General features: G+C 49.2%; 1 long non-coding RNA gene across 1 annotated transcript; it reads left to right on the top strand.

Annotated features, from left to right (window-relative positions):
* The first annotated feature begins 3910 nt into the window (after positions 1-3910).
* On the top strand, positions 3911-6077 carry LOC112938328 (uncharacterized). The gene is made up of 2 exons (XR_003241506.2): positions 3911-4342; positions 5696-6077. It is a non-coding gene; the product is annotated as an uncharacterized lncRNA (long non-coding RNA).
* The last annotated feature ends 3657 nt before the right edge of the window (positions 6078-9734 follow it).

Raw genomic sequence — 9734 nt, forward strand, 5'->3', positions numbered from 1 at the left:
GAAATCATCCAATGTGACCGGTATCATATTGGATGGCTCCACCTCCGTCTTGGATGGCTTCTTCGTCATGGCGAAGTCGAAGTTGAGTTAACGATGAATGAATCTCCTCCCTAGCGGAGTCGCCAAAAATCGTGTTGGCAACTTTTTTGACAAGTTGACAAGCACGATCGCAGCACCTTAAGCCTTGCGGTGATCCTAGAGTCGCCAACCACCTCGATCTAGCAAAGAGCTAAACCTAGATGGGTTTTGATAACTAAACCGGCTAGCGGAGCCGATTTCTAGATAACTATCCGTCTCGTGGGCAAAACGGAAGGTTTTCAGGACAAACCTACAAAGAGATGTTGCACTCTCACAGCAGCGGCGGACGGTTTACGGCGCAAACCGACAAAGATGGACAAACTAAGAGAAAACTAAAAGCAATATGAAAAAACGATTCGATTGATTGATTGTAGATTGGTTTTTTACAATGAACCGGCCATGTCCCTTATATAGGGGTTGGTCTTGCCCTCTACAGGCCCTCCTCCACATCCAACTCGGGCTAGAAACTAAAGGAAACCCGAAACATGCCTTCCCAAGCAAGGAAACCTTGAAACCCGACAAAACACAGTCGGACTCGGACCTGCCGGTCAGACCGGCCCTCAACCGGCGGTCTGACCGCCCAACACACAGCGGTTAGACCGGCCCACTCAGAGGAAACCAGTAGACTTCCAAATTTTGGCAATCTTTCCTATTTTAATCCTAGGTGCCAAATTTGGGTGTAAACAGGTGCCTAAGGGTGTCAACATTATTGGCACCAGTCAAAAGACCATGAAGGACATTTGCCCAATCTCTCTATCTCGTTCCCCTACCGACTACGAACTCTCAAAAGCAGCTACAACATTGCTGAGACGAAAGCGGTTGAGGTTTATCATTGCCGAGCTTGCCACCCTAGCAAGCAGCTTTGACTCCGCCCCAACACATCTATACACAACCCTTCCATGGATGCCACCTGCACAACACCTGCACAACAACCGTTTTCCACCCATTGCCTACGGGATTAACGTGATTCAATTGCAATTATTTCCATAATTGCGTGATTACACGTATTGATCGGTAGTGCCAAATCTTTCCATGTTTTGATTGCCCCCAATCTCCCTCAGCGCCATAATAGGGGAGACCGGTGTCATGGATAGATGACGATCTCTCCACGATCATCTTCTCCACGAAAATCCCAAAACCCTATCCGATCAAGTTGAGCACTGGAGGAAGAACGTGCGACTGTTCCAGAACAGCGTAGGTGGCGACCGGAAGGCCGCCGCTACCCCGCAAGTGATTGTCGGCGACCCCTTTGGGATCAAGCCGGTGTCATCACTGCTACGACTACTTCTACTACACCGACAACACGTGAGGTGGTTCGAGGCTCTGCATCCTCTACATCCACCCTGGTTCAAGCTAGAACAAGCGCAATGGCTTCAAATAACGGTCAGTTAAACCCCAATTCCGTATTAGGGTAATCTATAGGCTTAGCAAATTATGTTTTAGTAGATCGCAAAATCTACATCGAGTGCTGGTACGTCGGCAGGGGCGGTGGTAGCGATGGTGCGGGCAAAACAACGCAATTTATGGTGGGAAGATGCATCGGCAGTGAGAGGAAGAGGATATGGTGGATTTGCTGTGCAGAATGAATCTGTATCATTCAAAAACTGACTGAGATGAAGAACGGGATCGCTAATTAGCAATCGATTGCCCCAGGAGATTCTTTTTTCACCACTTTCCTTTTTTTTGCACCATATAGTTTTTCTTTCCGGGTAAGTTTATATACTTAAAATTTATACATCTAAAGTTTACACATCTAAAATTTATCGGTCAAAAGTTTATATACCTGATTTGAATTTGAATTCGGATTCAAATATTTTTTATATAGAATATTTCTATATATAAAGATTATACGTATGAAGTTTATTGTATATATTTGTAAGTATAAGTCTATACACATGAATATATTTTAAGGGTATTAGCTTTTTTTTCTATTTTCTTTTATTTTTCCTAACTTGATTTTTTAAATGTTTTAAAATTCATGGTGTGGCAGGAAGGGAGAAGGGGGAGACGTGTGCGCTTTAGGGGGACGGGGGTGCCCGATAGCTATGGGCGATCATCCACCCATTAGCCCTCCCCGATGAAGAAGGATTTTCTTGTAAATATTACCTAAGCAGTCCCTATGCATATATAGGACAGCGGCCATATATATAGGAATATTAGTTATTTGAAGAAAAAAAGGACACGTAAACAACTAGAGACGAAAGTATATATATCCACCCTAGGCAGCATCGATCACAATCATGCGTGTTGTTTATATGTATCTGGTTGAAACAACAATCGAATGCATAATTGAGGAGTTGAGGTCAGAGATGACGGTTGCTAGCTCCTGCGTCGGCGAGCAGTCACAGTTACACATTTATTGTCGCCCGTCAGCATAATAATTGGAAACTATTGAGGAGGTGAGGTCAGAGATGTATTGTGTTTGATCTGCAGGTGTCTGTTCGCGTCATTTCGTGTAGGAGTACCGTTGTGGACCAGTAACAAAACAAATTTTCACGCAACTGAAATTAAATCATGGATTTACTAAATAATATTTAATAGAAATTTGGAGATGAAAATCTTATAGATTTTGGACCATCGGATCCGCACAAAACTCATACCTTACTAGGCTTCTTCTCCTCTGACTCTGGCAAGCTCAGTGGACGTACGGACTAGGGTTTACGGTTGGGGTTGAGGTACCTAGGGCTTAGAGGGATATCTGTGGACGCTGGACGTACACCGCGGTGTTGGTAGTGGACGATGGGCTGGTGTTGGTGGTGGATACAAACAATGAGACTGGTTGGAGGTGCCGGCCAATGATGGCAGATTCAGCAGCAGGAAGCCACAAAGATGGGGAAAACAGTGGGGCTGGAAGAAGGCGTTCGGCGCCGCCGCCTTAGGGAAGAAGATGGAAAAGGGGAGGGGCCGGGGGGAGGCGGCCGGCCGAAGTGGCCTCGCCGGCGCCGTAGACCCCTTCCGTGGGATGTGGCGATGGAGCAGGAGGCAAAGTCTCGCGTGTTCACGAGCGCGAGTGCATGAAAGCGGTGGCGAAGGGAGGGACTAAGGGAAGAAGAAAAAAAAATAGGGGTTGGATATGTTGCATGAATCTCGAAGCGATTCAACGGTCCAAAATTTACAAGATTTTAAGGGTTTTTTTCTATCGCAGTCTCATTAATTAATTAACTCAAGACCTGTTTGCAAATTACTTTTGCACGCGAATATCCTCCTTACTTGACTTCTTTATAATTAACAGTCAACAACGTTGTTTTCATGCCTTTTACACATGTAAATCCAACGGTCAAAACGACAGCGCGGAGATGCCTGAACAACGGGAGACGACACAGTAGCCATCCGCCGTAGGCAACATCACAGATTCAAAATCGTGTTTGCATCTGCTTAATTTGTGCAAAAATGCATAATAATCCAGCTAGGACCTGAGGTCAGACCGTCAGAGATGACGTACGACCCTAGATGGTCATGCAGCATGCTTTGACGAACAGGATGGGAGTACACAAAGCTACAGACATCGATTGACTGTGGCCCATCTGCAGAATAATTGGAGATGCTAAAGGGCACTCACAGTGCGTCATTATTGTACGAGGAGCCTCAGTGTGCCACGTAGGCTAGAGCTACAAGTTCTAAATCTGAATTTTTCACAGTGCAAGTGGCTATGCGAGTGGCTTTAATTTTGTATTTCAGCTCCTAGTACTTTTTCTTTCAGTTCTCATATTTTCTTTAATTTGTGTAGAGATCCAAAATTTACACTCAGCACTCTTAAATCCAGAAAAGAATATGAAATCCCCCCCTTCCCCCTCTCTCCCTTATCCTCATGCCCACTACCTCTCTTCCCCTCACGCTGGCGTCTCTCCTTCTCTTCCCCGGGCATTCTCCTCTTCCCCGGCCAGCGCTTCTCCTCCCCTTCCTCGGCTGGCGCCCCCAGGCGGTGCCTCTCCTCCCCACTTCCCCGGCCGACGCCTCTCTTCCCCTTCCCTGGCCGGCACCCCCAAACGGCGCCTCTCCTCCCCATTGCCAGTCCCCACTCCCAATATCGTCGACGGTGGTGTCCATGGAGTGGCCTCACGTGGCAGGCGCGGATCAAGCCTAGCGCAGCCGGTGAGCTCCCAGCGGCACGGATTGAGGCCGACCTCACCGGTGGGCGAGGATTGAGGAGGCTAGGCGCAGCCGACGAGCAAGCCGAGGCCGGCCTCCCCATCCCCTCTGCCGGCTTTTCCTTCCCCTCCCGTTCGCCGCCGCCTTCCCCTCCCTCTCCGACGACGACTTCGAGGTAGGCCATGGAGCTTAATTCGACGGCGACTAGCTAGATCGGGGCGCCAGCGCGCCTCGGCCGTCCTGTCCTCGTTGTGAGCGTCCTCCGCTGGCAACCTCCAGATCAAGGCAGCAGAGAAGAGGGAGACGGCGACGAGGTCGATGGCGAGCAGTGGGGATGGCGACGAGCCCCGCAGTGGCGCGGAGCCAAGGGTCGTGACCTTCTTTGCAGCGCAGAGAGGGGGACGACAGCAAGCTCCATGCCGTGGGCTACGATGGTCGGAGTACGACGGGCTCCCTCTCTGACCGTCGTGACGATCTCCCTTTCCTCCATCTTTCTCTCTCTCTCTCTCTTCAGGCGACGCGGGCAATAACGATGCGAAGCAAAGCCACGCCCTCCACAACGCGTCTCTTGCCTTCTCTCCCCCACGCCGCCAACCCTCAAACGGGCCAAAGAACGAGTGACCATGTTTGGCCACACGGTCCTCAATTTTGTGGGCCTACCTGCGAACGTGGCATCAAAATGCACATAAACGCCGACGTCGATAGCTCGGGCTGAACAACCAATGCAATATGAACGCCCTAATGCGTTTGATCTGCTGGTATCGGTTTGCGTCATTTCTTGCGTGTCATCTGGCTTCTTGCCTCCCCTTTCTATACTGACAGTGTGTGATCGGACAGTGGATAGCTACTCCGAAGCAGCAGCAGTTACCTCATGTTCACAAGCAGTTATATTTGATTTGGATCTGAAAAAAAATGCAGTGGCAAATTAAGACAAGTACACTGAGATTTGGTCGCGTTGGTAGGCAATAGATTTGGACAGCAATCGTCCACATGCTTGTCAGGATCATCGATCTCCAGTTGGCACCGAGGATCCTGGAGTTAGTTTATTAAATACTCAATATTACGTACAGTGATTATACGAAACTGGAGTAAGCAGAAAACAGCTGACAAATTAAGACATTGGAAATGCAGTGGCAAATTAAAGACTGCATAACCTTTTAAACTTGTTTACACTAGTAATATGCTTGTGCTAACACATTACTAGAGTTATGTACTTCCTCCGTTTCAGGTTAAAGTAAGATGATGTTTTTGACCTTGATCAAAGTCAAACTGCTTTGAATTTGACTAGATTTATAGAAAAAAATAGTAATATTTTTTATCAAGACAAATTTATTATAAAAAATATTTAATTATTAATTTAATAAAGCTGATTTAGTAATGTAAATATTACTATGTCTATATAAACTTAGTCAAGCTTAAAATAATTTGACTTTAACTAAAGTCAAAACATCTTGTAACTAAAACGGAGGGAGTATGTATTATACTCTCTCTATATAAAGTTTATGTTCTTGTAAAAGTTGAATTGCAGGTGGACCGCCTTCCGCAGCAGGAGCACAAGGTTGCCGGCGCCATAGGGGTGGCAATCCGAGGCATCCATGTCGACCGGTGGCGCCGCACCGTGAGGAGTCGAGATGCGGTCGACGAAACCGCATCGTGTGAAGTCGAGATGCGGCAGTGGTAGGGGAGGCATAGCACGGGTAGCATAGAAAGTTGTGGACTTTGTTCATGAAGGGGAGCTACCACTACTGAAGAAGTGATTTTTTGTTGGGATTATAAAAATCACATTAGTCTCCGTTTGAATAAGATCTTTTTTTAAGTCCCGGCCAAAAGCCGAAGAGAACTTTTAATATTCAGTCCCGATTAATATTGTCAACCGAGACTAAATATTATTTTTAGTCCCGGTTTAAAAAGTTATCAGGCCCCCACTATCTTTAGTCTCGGTTGGTGTTAGACTAACATTTAGTCTCGATTATTTATATCACATTTAAATGAGTTTAGAGATCTGAAAATAAATTTGATGACTCAGGTGAATATGTTTAGTTACCGGTGCAATTTATTCTGGGATTTTGTCGAGTTGATAGGCAAAAGATTTCCAGTTGGCACCGTGCTTGTCAGGGTCTCCAGTTGGCACCGTCGATGTTGATTAATTAAGTATTAAATATTAAGTGATTAAACTACATAATAATTAATTAAGCATTTTTTGCAGGCGGCCAAAACTATTTTTTTCAGGCGGGAGGGAGGACCGCCTGCAGCACAACGACTGCGAAAATCACGATTTTCATAGTCGGAGCAATGGCCCGCTTGCGAAAATGCAATGAACGAAAAAAAATCGCGGGACACGCCTCGCCGCTGCCCTCTCCCGGCCAGGTCTGGGAGGGGAGGGGAGGGGAGCTGCGCCGGGAGCCTCCGTTGCCCCGCGCGTCGTCGTCGCCGATGCCCCCGCCGGCCTCCCCCCTCTCCCCTCGGCCGATCTGGCCGGAGGGGGAGGGGAGCCGCCGCCGCCGCCCCGCGTGTCGTCGTCGCCGCCGCCCCGCGCAGTCGTCGTCGTTGCCGTCACCCCTGCCGGCCTCCCCCCTTCCTCCTCCGGCCAGATCTGCGAGGGAGGGAGGGAGGGGAGACGCTGCTGGCCGCCCAGTGCCGCCCCACGCGCGACGCCGTGCCCCGCCGCCGCAGTGGCCGTCCCCACCACGCCACTGCAGTGTTGAGGGAGCGGAGAGGATACTGAGTGTTGAGAGAGAGTTGAGAGGAAATGAGTGGTTGGGAGGGGTGGGAGGAGAAGATAAGGGTAGAGTTAAGAATTTTTTTGTTGGGTAGGTACGATTTTTGTAGGCGGACCACACAGGGCGCCGCTTATATTTTTGCAGGCTTAAGTGGTCCGCCTGATTTTTTGTAGGCGGACAACGAACTTCACCCTGATTTATATTTTTGTAGACAGTTATTTGGCTCTAATGGTTATGTCTAGCTGAAAAAATGACCCTCAACATTAAGAAAAATGCTTTTTCTAGTAGCTCTTATTCGCTAGCTTTTCGAGAGAGAAAGGGACGCGTGGATCATTCAGTACACACGCTGAATTTTTTAATAATAATTAATATTTCATAAATTAAATAAGTAAATAAATATATTTTTTTAGCAAAATAGAATGTACGCTAACGTAAACTAGGTCCAGCTGTGGATGCGATTATGCTTAGCGTTCAGAAGTAGGCTTGACCTACTCTGGGACGGATGAAAATAAACACCGATGGAGCACGATGGAGTGGCGGGTGCAGGAATTGTCCAAGTCTAGCAGCTTTTAGCATCAGCGTTCACCATGCGGTGTAATCGTGGAGTCCAAAGATGATCCGTTTCATTACGAGGAAAGAAAAGGAAAAAGTACACTAAAGGTCCCTTAACTTATCTTCGGGATATAAAAACGTCCTTGAACCATAAAACCAAATATTTGGAGTCCCTTAAATATACAAAATCGGTCAGCTGAAATTCTTCGGTGGTTTTGACCCCGGTTTTAGTCTATATGGCGGCTGAGTCAGCGTGGGACCCACGTAGGCCCCACATGTCAGCTGACCACGTCATCACCCTCTCCCCTCCTCTCCCTTTCTCCTCTCTCTCTCTCTCTCACTCTTCTCCTTGGTTGGGTAGGTAGCTAGGGAGGACGTCGGTGGGCTGCTGCCTTTGGCGGGGCGAGGTGGGACGAGGACGAGGGCGTCAGCGGCCGGCGGCGGGCAACACGACGGCAGCGGCTGGCGATTGGCGACGAGCCGCCACTGCTCTCGCCCACCGTTGTAGAGGCCACAGGCGCGAAGGCAGGCCGCCGTCGAGGGAGGAGGTAGGGCAAGCAAGGGAGGAGGGGCGGGGAGGCCAACGGCGACCTCCTCACCGACCACGAGGGGGAGCAAGGCCGTGGCGGTGGCGAGGCGGTTCTTGGCCGCGGCCAGCTCAACCCGGAGTCTCTTGAGCTCTTCGCCGAGTGGCATGGAGGGACGACGCGGCGGCGGCACGCCAAGCGCAGGAGGGATGACACCGCGGCGGCAAGCTGAGCGGCATGGAGGGACGACGCGGCGGCGGCAAGCCAGGCGCATCATCAGGTTTGATTTTCGGCAGCAAATTTCCCTGCGCAAACATCAGATCGGGATGGCTACGGCGATCAGGATGCATGATTCGGAAGGAGGTGACTACAGTTTTTACTCAATTTTGTCCAGGTCGTTCACTCAATTCGGAACGAAATTCATTTTCAATAGTGCTGGCACATGATTTTTCGGAAACATCGAGAGGTCTCAACTCTTCAAATCGAACAACTGCTTTCTTGGATCAACATCAACGAAATGGAGCGCTGCCCGCTGCACATGATTTTTTTTTTTGGTTGGATGCGGCAGATTTGGCGGCACTGAGGAGCTCCGCGGTGTCCAGGAACGTGTCGCTGCAGGCGTTGTGGGGCGGGGAGAAGGAGAATAGCGGGCAGCGTGACGCAGCGACGAGGACGACAGCGCCCAAGCCCGCTCGCCCCGCAGGCGCCGACGATCTCCGCCGCCGGACCTCCTCTCCCGCCTCGCCCCATCGGTCTCCTCCCCACCCGTCGGCCGGCGGCATCGGCCTACCCAGAGCACTAGAGAGAAGAGAGAGAGAAGAGGAAGGGAGAGAGGAGATTGACCTGGATAGGCTGACATGTGGGGCCCACGTGGGTCCCACGCTGACTCAACCGCCACGTAGACTAAAACCAGAGTCAAAACCACCGAAGGACCTCGGGTGATTGGTTTTGTATAGTTAATGAACCCCGCATATCTGGTTTTGCGGTTCGAGGACGTTTTTTATCCCGATGACAAGTTGAGGGACCTTCAGTGTAACTTTTCCGAAAAAAAACCACGATCCATATATAGCTAAATGGGCCGTCCGCCCAGCCTGAGGACGATCAGGCATGACCCGAGATCAGTTGAACCGACATGGCCCAATCGATACACCGAGTTGGGGCTATTTGGTTTATAGCCATAAGTTGTCACACTCTACCACACTTGAGGTTAGGCAAGTTTGACCATGTTAGGAGACTCTGTTTGGTTTCCTCTTTTGTAATCTAGGTCCCACATGTAAGTGACTCTAAAAAATGTGGCATGGTTTCATTTTGTTGGCTAGAGTGTGGCTTGGATTTTGATGGCCTCACCTTTGGCAAGTTTAGCTAAGAAAACATGGTAAACCTAGGCAATGTTAGTATGTGAACCAAACAGCCCGTATTGTGTCCATCCACGGGTTGCACCAACATCCAGGCATGATCCAATATGACCTAGGTCGTGCCATGCCAGCCTAAAAGCACGACAAGCTTACCATGCTCCTCCTTAGAATAAGTATATTTTGTCTGTCCCTTTGGGCTGTCTTATATGGTTGAAATAAGTTTATTTTGCATTCCTTGTCTCTTTGGTTGGGTCTTATATGGCTGGAATAAGTCTATTTTGCCTCCCTAATCGTTTGACTAGGCCATGCCGGGCTAGCACATTGTGCCAATGAAGAGGCCCAAGCACAGCCCCAACGGTCGGGCTAGGCCGAGCCAAAACCCGTGCAGTCGGAACTTGGGCCTTTTCGGCCAT

This window comes from Oryza sativa, chromosome 3, assembly GCF_034140825.1.
Source record: "Oryza sativa Japonica Group chromosome 3, ASM3414082v1".
Taxonomy (NCBI): Eukaryota; Viridiplantae; Streptophyta; class Magnoliopsida; order Poales; family Poaceae; genus Oryza; species Oryza sativa.